The sequence below is a fragment of the Papio anubis genome, chromosome 19 (assembly GCF_008728515.1).
Source record: "Papio anubis isolate 15944 chromosome 19, Panubis1.0, whole genome shotgun sequence".
NCBI classification, from domain to species: Eukaryota; Metazoa; Chordata; class Mammalia; order Primates; family Cercopithecidae; genus Papio; species Papio anubis.
In genome coordinates this window covers 69,481,913-69,498,707 of record NC_044994.1, presented here as the reverse complement: position 1 = coordinate 69,498,707, position 16,795 = coordinate 69,481,913, and positions in this window count along the sequence as shown.

The following is a 16,795-nucleotide window of genomic DNA, read 5'->3' as shown; positions in this document are numbered from 1 at the left end:
GAGACAAGCAGCCTCAGGGGGAAACCTCAACCCCTTCTCCTTCTGTCCCAACACCCACCCAGGGCCCAAGTCCACCGATGCTTTCCTTCCACCCTAAAGTCAGCGGCTTCTCTCCATCCACAATGTTACCATCACCCCCCAGCATCCTCACGAATCAGGGATTGCTGCACAAAGACTGTGTCTCCTGGATGACCTCTTAATTGCCAGTTTTTTTTAAATTTCTTCTCTTATATTAGCTTCTTGTGGCTGATGTAACAAAATAACCACAAACTGGATTGCCTAAGAGAACAGAAATGTATTTGCTCACAGTTCTGGAGTATGTAAGTCTGAAATCCAGGTATGGGCAGGGCCTCTCTCCCTCTAAAGGCTCTACAAGAGGATACTTCCTTCCCCTCCAGCTCCAGGTGGTTCCCAGAGATCCCCGTAGTTCCTTGGCCTGTGGCTGCCTCCCTCCAGTCTCCGTCTCTGTCATCACAGGGCTGTCCTCTCTGCGTCTGCATCTCCAAGTCTTCCTCAGAGGAGGACACCAGTCATACTGGACTAGAGGCAACCCTAATCCAGCACCACCTCATCTTAAAACCTCACTTCCACATGAGGTCACACCCACAGATACCAGGCTCTGGACTTGGACATATCTTTTTGGGGAACACACTTCAACCCAGTACCTGTGCCTTGTCATGAGCTTAAATGTATCAAATCCGTGGGTAAGAAAAATCTGGCAGAAATGCTGAAATATTGGTTAATTTAGGAAGAGTTTAGTAGGTGCAAAACATAATTCAAACACCATAAAATATTTTTTTTCAGAGTTAGATATATGTATATTCAAAAATATTTAAACTCAAACAAATGGTACAAGCACTTAGAGAAGTTAGCCTGGGAATATTCTAGATGACTACTGTGTGGCATGAAGTGAAAACTGGTGTTCATTTTAATGAACAAGCATAGTAAGTACCACACAGCTCCACACCCTAAAACGTGTTTCAATCTAATTCTGCATTTCAAACTTAAAATTTGGTAGCCTGTCACAGAAAGTATCTGAAAAGTCAATCACATAAGGAACCAGTAGAGAAGCAGAGCGTATAATTTAGCCTTGAGAGGGAAGACCGGGAGCCAAGGAGAAGGAGCTCACCTCAACTGTCTGGAAGTGCTGGGCTCCACAGAAACAGGTTTGGGGAATGCAGGCAATGAGGTAACAAGGAAGGGTGGGCCAAGGCTTCAGGAGCCCAGGTTTCAGGTCAGGGTCAGTTTTTCTGTTTTTTGGTTTTTGTTTCCTAGTTCCATCTCATTTTTATTGCTAAGTCAAAGGAAGTTTTATTTATTTCTTTATTTTGCTTTAAGTTCTAGGGTACACATGCACAACGCAGGCTTGTTAGAACAAGATTCATGTGCTATGGGTTGGCGTGGCGTAACCTATTAACCTTCATGCTATTTACATTTTAGGTATATCTCCTAATGCTTATCCCACTCTCCCCACCTCACAGTGCAGGGCCCCCGTGTGTGATGTTCCCCTTCCTGTGTCCAGGTGTTCTCACTGTTCCATTCCCACCTATGAGGGAGAGCATGCAGTGTTTGGTTTTTTGCCCTTGCAATAGTTTGCTGAGTATGATGGTTTCCAGCTTCATCCATGTCCCTACAAAGGACATGAACTCATCCTTTTTTATGGCTGCATAGTATTCCATTGTGTATATGTGCCACATTTTCTTAATCCAGTCCATCACTGATGGACATTTGGGTCGGTTCCAACTCTTTGCTATTGTGAATAGTGCTGCAATAAACATACATGTGCATGTGTCTTTATAGCAGCATGATTTATAATCCTTTGGGTATATACCCAGTAATGGGATGGCTGAGTCAAATGGTATTTCTAGTTCTAGATCCTTGAGGAATCACCACACTGTCTTCCACAATGGTTGAACTAGTTTACAGTCCCACCAACAGTGTAAAAGTGTTCCTATTTCTCTACATCCTCTCCAGCACCTGTTGTTTCCTGACTTTTTAATGATTGCCATTCTAACTGGTGTGAGATGGTATCTCATTGTGGTTTTGATTTGCATTTCTCTGATGGCCAGTGATGATGAGAATTTTTTCATGTGTCTGTTGGCTGCATAAATGTCTTCTTTTGAGAAGTGTCTGTTCATATCGTTTGTCCACTTTTTGATGGGGTTGTTTTTTTCTTGTAAATTAGGTCACGGTCAGTTTAAGTAATACCCTTCTACACCTCAGAGCTATCCAGTAGAATAAGCTATGTGGAAAGCAGTGAGTTCCACACTGCTGGAGGTGTTCAATCAGAGAATGGATGAGCTTCCAACAACGCTGGACGCAACATTTCCACTCAACTAGAGTCTTGTGCTAGAGAACCTCTTAGGGCCCTTGTGAAAACATCAAATCATAAGGTGAACAAGCCTCATACCAGCAAATGGATGCACAATTCCCGTTTTCCAGCTGTCACAGCAAAGTATTAATTCAAGATTACTGAATAGCGTTTTGCTGTTGTTGTTGCGGTGAAGATTTAAATTCAACTTTCTTCCCAAATTATTACACATATGAATTACAGGTTTTAATACAAATGTATACCTTATTATGTAAATAATGTATATACATATTTCCAAAAAGTTTCAAAATGTCACATGAATAAAAGAGTTATCTAAAAGGTCAACATGTAAATTCCTAGAAACAATGGCTGTTTATAATCATATATTCAGGATTTCTGTACACTTTCTCTGACTAATGAAAATTGATGTCTGGGGCGGCTTCGGCACTCAGGAGACATGAATGTGCTCATTCTTTTTATAACAGGGAATGTGAGTGACTTGTAATATGGAGGCTCCCTTATCATACTGAATGTAAACTGAAATTAAACTAGGATGTGTGAATAACTGCATTAAGGAAGTGAGTAACCCAGCCTCTACAAAACAAGAAATCAGTAAATTTTCTGGAAAAATGAATAGAAGTATATTGATCGTGTGAGAAACAATGCAGTTTCCCAAACGAGTATTTTGTGGCCCTCCTTGCCGTATTGCTGGGAGGACCATGTTGTGAGTTTGGGCAAGTAACAGTGAATGGAAATTTTACTTCAAATTACATATAATTACCTCTTCGTGCTGCCAAAAAAAAAAAGGAAAAGAAGAAAAAGAAATACCATCTTCTCTTGTCCATCCCTATTTTCCTTAAGTTCTACTCATGGCACAGTTGGAGTCGTTATTATCCTAACACGAAGACTGGGCAGACAAGTGGCTGCACTGAATAGTGAGGAGGAGGTGAAACAGTTCCCTCCACTCCAGTGAGGCCTGCGATGAGGACAGCGCACTGAGCTCTATTGAGTGGCACGTGGGTAATGACAGATTGGCTTGAAAATGGTTTTCATCACAAGGACAGCTAGGAATAAAGAGCTGGAGGGGTGAGTTACAGCTCTGGCAGGGAACTGCTTGAGCATGGCCTTTCACATTTAGGCCACACTCCATCGTATCTCCGGCATGCATGCTGTCTACGCTGGACCGTAAAATCCGTGGGAATGATAAACTATAGGAATGATGTGAACTCAATTCTCAGCCATCCGAAAGAAAAACACAACTTACATACTTACAAAGCCAGGGGAAAATCCAAGCCCCTTTCAAATGACAGAAAGTAGATATTTGAGTCACAGATGTGCAGATTTGCTTCTTTTAAAAACATCAGAGTAATAGAATGAATGGATTTTATAGGACGGCACGACCTAGGAGACGGGAGTCCAGAAAAGCGTCAGGGAGCTGAGGAGATTGGATTCGGTAATTTAGGGGTTAATGCAAAAGAGTAAGTGGCAAGTGATAGAAGAATTGTAATCCAGAAGACAGCTGTGCATGTGAGGCAGGTGTGTGTGTGCGTGTGTGTATCTATCTCACCTAAAAGGAGGCAAACCCAGTCAACCCGAGTCCCATTGCCCAAAGGGATGCCTACCAAGCTCCATTTGTGTCTCTCGAACCCCTCTCCGACCTGTGGGGAAGGAGGAAGCCCCTGGCCTCTCCCTGGAGGCTCCCCACACTCGAAGAGCAGCCTTGAGGGAGGGAGCAGGAGCCTCCTTCAGCCCCGGAACAGGGGCACGGGGCACAGAGCTCACCCCCCGAAAGTGCTTTCTCAGTCATGGTTTCCACTAGAAACATGCAGAACACGTCATTCTGAATCCACTCATTTCTCCTCTAGCCATACAAGCTACAAGAAGAAAGACAGGAAAAAACTGCCCACCAACCCAATTATCACGAAATAAAAGAAATCTGTGAACTCTCGACTGCATGTAAGGGCTGCCAAAAACAACAAAGACCAAGAACGTTTTCATAGATCCTCAAGGGAGTCCAAGGTGTTCTAACAGGTGAGAAAAGGGGTGCGGGGATTTCAGACATTGTCAAGAGCAAGCACAGTCAGGAGAGAGCCACCCCGACAAGGACCCGCCGAAGGCAGCATCAGCTTAGACAGGCACAAGGTCCGCAGGGTAGGGGAGGTAGGGGATGCCTCAAGGGGGAGATCTGACAGATATCAGAAAGCAACGTAACAACGAATCTTCTAAAAATTAGGGACTCTTCAGGGGTCTGAGTCTGGTTGGGTCCTCAGAGACAGATGACGCATTGCTGCACCCCCATGTGCCTCTGACCACATAGTTGCCCATGGGGACTTTCTGTAAGGTTAGCAAACAGAATCCAATGGCACACTGCAGAAAAACATGTCATGACCAGAGACAGTGTATTCCAGAGATGCAAAGGAGCATTAGGAAATCTGTTCTATAATCCACATTAGTAGGTCTAAGAACAAAAAGTTATATGACTATCTCTATGCCTATTGAAAACTCTTTTGACAAAACACGTCTATCCTTGATTTTAAAAAATAAAATATCAAAGAAGGTATTGGATTCCACTTACTGTGAATCAAAGAAAATACTTTTACTCAACTCAGGAAAAAGACAAGAATCGACACTGTCACTATTAGTATCCACTGCAAATGTTTGCTAAAGCAACTAGACATAAAAGAAATCGGATGTCCAAAATCTAATAAAAAGGAGTAAAATATATTTTAACTTTTTTGCAGATTATATTTATACATATATAATCCAACAGAATCCACTAATCCACTGAAAAACTACTACAAAGGATAAAAAGTCAGTAAGGTCACAGGACAAAATGAAGTGCAGAAATCAGCAGTCCCTCTGTAATGGTTAAAACATCACCAACCAGAGCCATAGAAACCAGCTAGAAGGTGCAAGGGAAGAAAAGATATTACTAGCAAGAATAGCAACTAAGCAGATAAGAAAATGCCTTGGAGTCCTGTTAACAGGAAAGGTGAAGCAAAAACAGATAAATAGTAAGTTGATAAAAATCTGAAAGACACACAAGTACATTTGAACACAAGGAACGGCATGCAGGCCGACCTTGGAGATATTGTGGGTTCAGTTCCAGACCCTACAAATATCACAACAAAGCCAGTCACACAATGCTTTTGTTTCCCAATGCATTTAAAAGTTGTGTTTATGCTATACTGTAGCCTATAAAGCATGCAACAGCACTGTCTAAAAAACAATGTACGTACCCTCATTAAATATTGTATTGCTAAAAAATGCTGTCATTCATCTGGGCATTCAGTGAGCCATAATCTTTTTGTGGTGGAGATGCTTCAGCGTTGATGGCTGCTGACTGATCAAGGGGTAGCTGCTGAAGGTTGGGGTAGCTATGGAATTTTATTAAAATAAGGTGACAATGAAGTTTGCTGCATTAATTGACTGTTCCTTTTGTGAAAGATTTCCTCATGGCAAGCAATGATGTTTGATAGCATTTTACCCACAGTAGAACTCCTTTCAAAATTGGAGTCCATCTCTCAAAGTTCTCCACCACTTTACCAATTAAGTTTACCTAATATTCTAAATCTTTTGTTGTCATTTCAACATTGTTCACAGCATCTTCACCAGGAGTAGATTCCACTTAAGAAACCACTTTCTTAGCTCATCTGCAAGAAGCGATTTCTCATCCTTTCAAATTTATCATGAGATTGCAGCAATTCAGCCCCATCTTCAGGCCCCACTTCTCCTTCCAGTTCTCTCATGATTTCCACACGTGCAATCACTTCCTCCACTGAAGGCTTGAACCCTGTAAAGTCATCCAGGAGAACTCAAACTTTTTAAAAACTCCTATGAATGTTGATATTTTGATCCCCTCCCATGACTCACAAATGTTCCTACTGGCATCTAAAATGATGAATCCTTTCCTGGTTTCCAATTTACCTTGCCCAGACCCATCAGATGAATCACTATTTATGGCAGTCTAATGAAATGTCTTTTTTTGTGTGTGTATTCCTTTTTAAAGTTTTTTATGCATTTATTTATTTATTAATAATAATTTTACGTATTGATGGAGTACATAGTGATGTTTTGATCCATATAATATATGGTATCAGATCAGGGTCATTGTATATCTATCATCTGAGACATGTATCAGTTATTCATATTGGAAAAGTTTAATATCCCCCTTATAGTCCTTTGAAACTTTGTTACTGTTGACTGTAGTCATCCTACAGTAGTATCAGACCCTAGAACTTATTCTTCCTATCAAGTTGTAACCTTGTATCCTTCAGCAAATTTCTCCCTATCCCTCTGTTCTTCCTGCCCTTCCCAGCCTCTAGTTTCCTCTGTTCTACTTTTTACTTCTATAAGATAAACATTTTTTAGCTTCCACATAGGAGAGAGCACTTGCAGTGTTTTAACCTTCTTTTCTAGTTTATTGCATTTAACATAGTGCCCTCCAGTTTCATCTATGACACCGAAAATGACAGAATTTTATTCCTTTTGTGGCCGAGTAGTACTCTATGGTTATATATACCACGTTTCCTATGTTTCTTAAATAGTAACACTCAAAAGTCACAATTACTCCTTGATCCATGGGCTGCAGAATGGATGTTGGGTTAGCAGGCATGAAAGCAACCTTAAAATCTGGACACCCAGAGTTCATCCCTGGCAGGAATGTAAACGTGTAAAATCAGGATGAACATTAATTGGGTTAATGTCATTAACTGGGTTAATGTAGCAAGGTTGCAGACGTTTACAGCCTATGGCTCAGAAATTCTACTTTCAGGTGCCAAACACAGAGTTCTTGCTGATGGGCTCTGGGAAGGAGGCACGGAAAAGTTCACAGCAGCAAAACTGCATCATGTGAAAAGATGGGGAGGGCAGGTACAGAAAGGGTACAACAAATAAGCATTGCAGGGTGCTCACAGGATGCATCCTACACAGAAAACGAATCAAACTCCAGTTAGGTTCATAACTAGCTTGGTCTCGTCTTGAGTTGAAAAGAATATGCATGTATGACACAAAGAAAAGGCAAAGAAAAATGATTGAGGGTTTTGGTTATGTAGGAATGGGGGGAAAATGCCAGAGGACTTCAAAATGAACAGGAATTGCCTTAAACTGCGTGTGGTCCCATGCAGTTGTTTTCTTCCATCCTCACAGTCTCTAAGCATTTATGTATATTCAGTACTTTAAAAACAACGACACAAAAAGCCTGCTTTCCTCATCCCCTCTCCGGCTCTGGGCATCTTGCTTGCTAAGGGCAGTGCTGAGAAGTGACGGCCAGACCGGGCACTTAAGGCACGGTGGAGTCAAGGATGAAATTGATCTTTCCAGTGTACCATAATTTTTCTGGGTGTTCTATAAAAGATATAGCTGTCGGCCGGGCGCGGTGGCTCAAACCTGTTATTCCAGCACTTTGGGAGGCCAAGGCAGGCGGATCACGAGGTCAGGAGATCAAGACCATCCTGGCTAACACAGTGAAATCCCGTCTCTACTAAAAATACAAAAAGATATAGCTGTCATATAACTCGCACCTCAAAGCGTTCATTTCAGGATTATTTGAAATAATCTATAAGGAGCATTTACACAGTATCTGGTTTAAAGAAATCACTCCAAGAATTTTAGTGTTTATTAATATGTTGTGTTTAGTATTATTTTATCCATAGAGAAAAACTAAAATGGGTAATAGGGTCAGGTTTCTGTTTTGGCTTGGTTTGATTTGGTTTTTCAAACTGGAGTTTTAGAGGTCACAATCTTGAAATACTGTGGCTCAGGCTTGAGCAGAAGAAAGAGGAGATTGTTAGAAACACACAGGAAGACCTGCAGTCTCCTATACGGAGTCACCGTCACCGTTCCTGCCCTGCCCTTTTTTTTTTAAAAAGAGAGTCTCGCTCTGTCACCCAGGCTGGAGTGCAGTGGCACAATCTTGGCTCACTGCAACCTCTCCTCCCAGGTTCAAGGGATTCTGCTGCCTCAGCCTCCTGAGAAGATAGGACTACAGGTGTGTGCCACCACACCCAGCTAATTTTTTGTATTTTTAGTAGAGAGGGGGTTTCACCATGTTAGCCAGGATGGTCTCCCTCTCCTGACCTCGTGATCTGCCCACCTTGGCTTCCCAAAGTGCTGGGATTACAGGCGTGAGCCACCGCGCCTGGCCCTGCCTTTCTTAAGAAAATACGATTATCAATGTTGATAATATTTTAAGCTTCTTTGAAAATCAAATGTGCTGTGCAGAGAAAAGCTCTTTGAAAATTTTTACAGTTGAGAGTTTGAAAGACACTTTTATTATCAATATCCCTAGTGACAGACAGAAAAAAATTTGAACTTTATTCTTCTCATCTGTGTTATTGAAAATTCTTGATTTTGTAATAGAGATCCAAAATTTCCATAATAGCTCAAGTCAGAAGTTCTACCCAATGGTTTGGTACATTTTACATAATTTGATTTCACTCTAAAAAACAAACATATTGTCTATTAGTCTGCATTTTCATTGCTGAAAATTTAGAGAATGAGTATCCTTATTAGGATATATATTGTCCTAATAACTCCATTATTAAATATACCTGAAATCATGAGTGTCTTCCAAATAAATCAGAAACAGTTTATGAAGAAAGTACATTTCGAAATTAATTCAGATCTAGTCCCTAGTTTGCCCTCACAACTTTGTTCTACCTCCTTACTCAAATTCACAATATTTTTCAATAAGCAGAAATCTGACTACATCAAATGGAAAGAAATAGAGCTGGTGTATCAGCTATTCCACAAGGTAATTTGTTTTTAAAGTGAGTGAAGCTACTCATTAGACCAAGGCTTTAAAAATGCAAACCAGGACTAGAACCGTTGCCCACAAATTGTAACACAGGGTCATAACCAAGGCTGGAAGAATGCTGCAATGACACGCGCACACACAAAAGCCCACAGACAGTGCGTTAATGCCATGAAGCCAGCGGGGCCCTCAGATGGGCGCTCACACCTCGCAGCGGCACCGGCCAAGCTGCTGACGGGGAGAGCTGAGTCTGAAGGGTGGCCAGCCCTGTCTTTCTTCCACTGCTGTTGTTTAGCCTTACCTATTCGGACAGACTCAGGAAGAAATTGTGCAAATCTGGGAAATGTAGAAGCACTGGATTTCAGAATTCCCCCTTTCTCTTGGTGTCTCCACCAATCCAGGCTGGGCACTTTCTTCCCAGTCTGTGCCCTGACCTTCCCGTGAGCTCCTGGGTGGTATATTGAGGGTAGAAGACTAAAATATGAAACCCAGACAACAGTAAGGTAAACTGACCTTGTTCTACTAGGAATCTGAAAACTCAGGGAAGAGTTTTCAGAACTCTGAAGGAACAATAGAGGATCTCAGCAGTCTTCTTTCAATGTGAAGGGGGAAATTTTTTTTAAAAAGACTGGAGACCATTATTCTAAGTGAAGTAACTCAGGAACGGAAAACCAAACATCATATGTTCTCACTCATAAGTGGGAGCTGAGAGATGAAGTTGTAAAGGCCTAAGAATGATACAATGGACTTTGGGGACTCAGGGGAAAGGGTAGCAAGGAATAGAAGACTACATATCGGGTACAGCGTACACTGCTCCGGGGATGGGTGCACCAAAATCTCTGAAATCACCACTAAGGAACTGACTCATGTAACCACATACAACCTGTTCCCCCAAAAATCTATTGAAATAAAAACAATTTTTTAAAAATTAAAAAGAAGCATTTTCATAAGATCACATGAAGTGTAAGATAACAGAAATACTGAAGCCACATGAGGACCTACGAGTAGGAAAGGATGGCCGGAAGAACGGGTGCTGCAGAAGGAAGCATTGAAAGAGAAGCAGGAGAATGAGATCGTCTAAGTGTTTATGGGGAACTGGGTGTTGATTCCTTTCAGGTTTGCAGAACTTGGGAAGAGGGTAGTGAATCCTCAGTGAGGAGGGAAATAGCACAATGTTAAAGAAAACAAGGTCATCTTTAATGGGATAATCCAGACTCAAACCTTTTGGAAAAAAACACTATTGCTTCTCTCCTTCCCTCAGGAAGCAGTTTGGGTTTTGTGAACACACGCAGAGTTTTAACACGGGATCCTCCATGTGGCGTTACTGATCTGAGGGGACTGCGCTGACTCTGGCTGGGTTTTCACTTCGCTTCTCGGGTCTGTTCTCCTCACGTCCCCAGTCGCAGCCTCTCCCCTCTGCTACCTGCCCAGCATGTTCAGCAACAAGAACCCACAGGCAACCATTTCCCCGGCGACTTCCTATCAGAAACAGGGTCACCTCTTATTTATCTTCAGAATTTCTTTCCCATAAAAATATAGGGCCATTGAAATCTTTTTTTATTTTTATTTTTGAGACAGAGTCTGGCTCTGTTGCCCAGGCTGGAGTGCAGTTGTGTGATCTCGGCTCACTGCAATCTCCGCCTCCCGGGTTCAAGCGATCCTCCCGCCTCAGCTTTCCAAGTAGCTGGGATTACAGGCGCCTGCACCACCTCTGGCTAATTTTTGTATTTTTTGTAGAGACAGGGTTTTGCCTTCCCAGAGCTGCGGAAAGTGACTGTCACTGTGTTTAATCTCAGCTCCAGCAGCCAGCAGAAACCTCGGCCCAAAACAGGGGCTCCCTGCGCCCTGCACTTTCCACGCGGAGCCCAGCGTGCCCTCCCCTGCAAAGCCCCTGACCACAGCCCTCCATGCCCGTGATGGCTTTACTGTGCAGGGTACCCACGGCACAGGGTGGCCCCGCTCCTCGTTCGCAGCTGTGAGCGCTGCCCATTGGATTCCTGGCCACCATCCTTTGTTTAGCCTGTGCTATGCCTGGTCACTTTCTTTTGGACACCTCACTGCCTGCTTGTGCCAGTGTCCACCAAATATAAGGTTTTTCCAGCAGGGTGAACGTCCTATGCCAGAGGCTCCATCCATGGCAATAGTTCCCTGAGAGTCACCTAGACACAGAACACCTCATTCCTGACTGTTTTCCAACCAATTTGGTTTCATTGAAAATAACGAGTCATGCCCAGTCCCATGCCAATGAGTGAGAGAGGCAGACACGTGTCACAATGTCCTGGTGGGAAATCCTGTCATTTTTAAATGGCAGATGTACCAAGCATTCAGGTGCTCCAGGACGGTCCCTGAACCCAATCTCAGCAATCACCACTGAGCGTGTGCTAGATTTCCGCATATCACCAGAGGTGCACAGCACCGCCTTCTGCACACGTGGAATCAGAATCACACACGTTTGACCCTGATGAGCAACAGAATTACCACCTGGGAAAAACGATCCTTCTGTTGCTGGAAAAATTCCCCCAGCTCACTGGAATCAGCCAAGCACCAGCTTTGCTGATAACCCAGGACCTGGCACTATTGTTCCAGAGGCCACACTTTGATTCTGTCCAGTTCACTCTTTACCTAAATTAGACCTTGACCCGGAAGATGCCTCTGGAGAGCTCCTGCGGTCACGCTCGATGATGGAGGCAGGTGTGGAAAAGGAACAAAGAATCCACCTTGGAGAGCTCGGAGTCTATTATGTAAACTAACACAAAAACTAATAAGTGCCAGGTAATGCAGTCAGCGATAAGAGCCGGAAGAAGGACACAATGGGCTTTAGGGACTCACGGGGAAAGGGTGGGAAGGGAGAGATAAAAGACTACAAATTGGGTTCAGTGTATACTGCTTGGGAGATGGGCGCACCCAAATCTCACAAATCACCGCTAAAGAACTTATCCTGTAACTAAATACCACCTGTTCCTCAAAAACCTATGGAATTTTTTTAAGATGTTAGAGACGCGTATCTCCACACTAAAGGTGCAAAGAGGCATTTACTGGCCAAGTGATTGAGGATAACTAGGAAAGTAAAAGCTACCAAGGGTCATCCAGAGACTGAGACGGAGGAGCCAAGGTAGAAGGATGAAGACACCTGTGCATGCAGAGGTACGTGGGGGCACGGCGGGGAGGACCCACTGGCAGGTGTGAGGCTTCTCCGGGAGAGGCCTTTACAGCCAATAGAGACGTCCTGAGGAGAGACAGCAAGGGAGCCCCATGGGCAGGGCTGAGTTTTAAATGGATGAGTCGCTGTGATATGGAGGATGATTCCACGGTAGGCATGATTGAAGGGAGGGAATCAAATTGAAAGCCCCTCTATCCATGCATTGGGCAGTAATTATTGTCTCTACTATGTTATGGGAAAGATGGAGTGCTTGTGCCGTGGATAGAGCAGGAAGCATGAGCCCGTTTCCAGAACTGTGATGAGTTCTACAAAGGAGACACATGGGGTGTTAGGAGTCCATGAAACAGAGGCATTGCTCAGAGGAAATGCTCTCTGGGGATCCCTCTCTAACTGGAGGCCTGCAGCTTTGTGGTCAGTCCACGTGTGGGCTGTGGCAGCAACTGGTCCACAGAGGCAGGGAGGGGTGCTGGGGCCTGGGCAGAATGAACAGCATGGATTCAGGGGACTGCAGACCTGAGGGAGGAGGAAGAGCAAAACAGCAGAGGCAGAAAAAGAGTGCAAGAGTGTGTGATGGAGCTGGTCTCTTCGGCAAGAACCAGCGTTTCATGGACCAGGCTACCGTGCAGAGCCATGAGCATGCAAGTCACTGCCCCATCTGAGCCCCTGGAAGGGGAGTGCTAACCTGCAGCCTCTGTTTGCCCTTGGTCAAGGACGTCCACTTGGGAAAGGATTCCCTGGCCCTGCCAGGTTCAGGCGTCCACCAGAAAAGCTGTGAGGGATCCTGGGGCATCCAAGACCGTCACAGTGTCACGCCTGCAGGAGGTGCCTCAATAAGCAAATTTGGTAAAAGTGCTTATTGCCTAAACACGTTAATGTTACTGCTTGGGGAGAGACATGACATTCAAATAGTTTTTCTCATTTATTTGGCTTTTTACATACTCTGATCCACAAAATGGCAGTGTTCCTTAGACACAGGCAGAGCAAAGATTCCACAAACACAGAAAGAGCAAAGACGAGCACTTTTGTTTCAAAGGCTTGGACAACCTTTTCATTACACCAGCCACAACGACATAAAAAATTAAAGGTAAAACCTAATTGAGTTTCCTTGGTCACAAGTGGAAATCTCCAATAATGCTTTCTATGTTCAAACACATGGGGAACTTCACAATGGAAAATATAACACAATTATTTTATTATTACAATTCAAAATCAGGAGAGGTCACGCAGGCCCAAATGACAACCTACTCAGTAAAGACTCAAACCAGTGAGCATATTGAAACCATTATGTAGAAAACATGGAGGATCACCCTTCCAGGATGCCCTTATTAGTACTGGAAGCTAAAAATCTATAGAAGATGCTATATATTTGTTGGCTCTGCTAGGTTTCAAGTGTTTTTATTTGTTTTAATTTGATTTGGTCTGGCTTTTGAGAGAGGATCTTGCTCTGTTGCCCAGGCTGGAGTGCAGTGGTGCAATCTCAGCTCACTGCATCCTCAACCTCCTGGGCTCAAGTGAACCTCCCACCTCAGCCTCCCAAGCAGCTGAAACCACAGGCAAGCATTACACATTCGGCTATTTTTTTTTTTTTTTTTTGTATTTTTTATAGAGACAAGGTCTCACTATATTGCGTGGGCTAGACTCAAACTCCTGACTCAAACAATCCTCCTGCCTCGGCCTCCCAGTCACAGTGGCTCACATCTGGGATTACACGTATGAGCCACGGCAATTGATCTAGTTTACAAGTCTTTAGTAATTTATTTTTGCAAAAAAAAAAAAAAAATGACATTAGGTACTCACGATAATTAAAAACAACACTCTTTCATTACGATCATATCCTCGAAAAGTCAGCAGTAATGATTCCTTCCTTCTGTGATCCTGCTCCTCCATTCACCATGGGAACCAACTGCATGCAAACTTGCAGGAAGCCTGCCATGACAGATTCCGCCCACCTTCAGTCTGAGATGGTCTGAACCCATCTGTGACTCCTTTCCAAGAACTGTGCAAGGCTTCCATGTTGCTTCATTTAAAAGCTAACAAGTTAGGCTTTGAGATGTGTTTATATTCTCCTTTAAAAAATGGATTTTTCTATTGTGGATTTATTTATCAAGGATAGATTTTTTTTAATGACTGATATTTTTAAAATGCCTGGTCAGGGTTTATGTGATGATATTTTTTCTCCAAAGACAACAATAATGAGTAATGTAAGATAAATCCTAACTTTAAGACTTTTTTTTTTTTTTGAGACGGAGTCTCACTGTGTCTCCCAGGCTGGAGTGCTGTCATGCTATCTTTGCTCACTGCAAGCTCCGGGCCCTGGGTTCACACCATTCTCCTGCTTCTCAGCCTCCAGGCTGGGACTACAGGCTTCGCCACCATGCCCGCAAATTTTTTTTTGGTAGAGACGGGTTTCACTCCATGCCAGCCAGGATGGTCTTGATCTCCTGACCTTGTGATCTGCCCGTCTCAGCCTCCCAAAGTGCTGGGATTACAGGCGTGAGCCACTGCACCCGGCCTAGACATTCTTACATTTACAAAATAAATTCTATTTGAACATGCTTTACTATTTAAAAAAAAAAAAAAAGCAACCTTGATTTTCATGAACTAAGCTTTATTTTATGTCAAATCATACCTTCCATTAATATATGATATGCTATTATACATCATTTAATCTAAAATTGACAATTACCCTCATTTGAAAAATAGTAATATTTTGTTATTCTTTAAACAAATTTTTTATCAAAATTAGAACTGACACTGAATACATGACTTTTAGTTTTCAGCGAGTTAAATCATTACATTTATAATGTTGCTTTCGGTACCTTCATACACTTACGTATTGAGCACCTGAAAGCATTTCACAGTTTCCTTGTTACACGGGGCAGGTTAACAACATGTGAGTCTAAAGTAAGAAAAGATCATAAACAGACACTTCTCAAAGGAAGAAATACAAGCAGCCAACAAATATATGAAAAAATGTTCATCGTCACTAACGCTCAGAGAAATGCAAATCAAAACCACCATGAGCTATCATCTCACACCAGACAGAATGGCTATTATAAAAAGTCAAATAGTAATGGATGCTGGCAAGGCTGCAGAGAAGAGTGAATGCCTACACACTGCTGGGGGAATGTAAGTTAGTTCAGTCACTGTGGAAAGCAGTTTGGAGATTTATCAAGTAACTAAAAACAGAGCTACTACTCAAGCCAGAAATCTCATTACTGGGTATATATCCAAAAGAAAATAAATCATTTTACCAAAAAGACAAGACTCTCCATGTTCATCACAGAATGATTTACAATAGCAAAGATATAGAATCAGCCTAGGTGCCCATCAATGGTGGATTGAATAGGAAAATACGGTACCTATACCTCATGGAATACTACACAGCCTTGAAAAGAATGAAATCATGTTCTTTACAGCAACATGGATGTAGGTGGAGGCCATAATCCTAAAATAATGAATGCAGGACAGAAAATCAAATACCGTATGTTCTCGCTTATACGTGGGAGATAAACATTGAGCACACAGGGACATGAAGCTGAGAACAGCAGTCACTGCAGACTTCTAGAAGAGGGAGGAAAGGAGTAGAGGATGGGCTTAAAAACTACTTCTTGGGGACTGTACTCACTGCCTGGGTGACCGGATCATTTGTACCCTAAACCTTAGCATCACGTAATATACCCATGTAACAAACCTACACAACCCCCTGTATCTACAATAAAAGTTGAAATTACGTTTTTTTTTAAAAGGTAAGCATTATTGTTCGTTAAAAGAATCTCCTTCTGTGTTTTGGGGCTAGGCTCTTTGTTGCCAAGTTTGATCACAAGGTAAGATGCTATATCATTGATTTTCTAGGGGGTCTAGAATGAACTCATTTTATTACCTTATTTCTGGAATATACAACATTAAACCTAATTTAACCCACTGTATGTAAAAGGGCTTTTAGCCTACTATTATCAATATTCATGAAAATATATATATATAATGGTCTGAAAATTCTCATCATAAAATTCTATATTAGCCTTAAAGATGGAAAACACTATAATTCAGATCCAAAATCATTAGTTGTTTCTCTTTTGTTATGTTTTATTTTATACACCATACAACGCCTCTGTTGGGCAATGTATTTCCACAAGATATATGTTCCATGCTGCACTAGTAGATTATGCTACTTAGTATTGTTTTGTGACATTTATTAGAATAGAAGGAAAATAATACACGTAAACTAAACATCTTCAGCCTCTGTGCTAACAGTAGCCATACACTCAAGATCTTTCCAACCAAGTAGTTGTTCCTTGTTCATCTCTCTAAAGGCATTAATTACTTGTATTCACAATGATTTACCTATCGTTTTATTGTAGTCAGAGAAAAAAATTTTCAAATGTAAGAAATATGATGTCGTTTCTGTTTTGGAAAATTATTACACTGGTGATGCCATAAAAGCTGAAAATGAAATTTCCTAATTCTACACTTAACACATTTCATGGATTTTCCTTAGAAGTAAGGTGTCATTAAAGATTCAGAAATAATTTCAATTATTCATTGCTTTTGAGTTGTGAAATAATCCCAA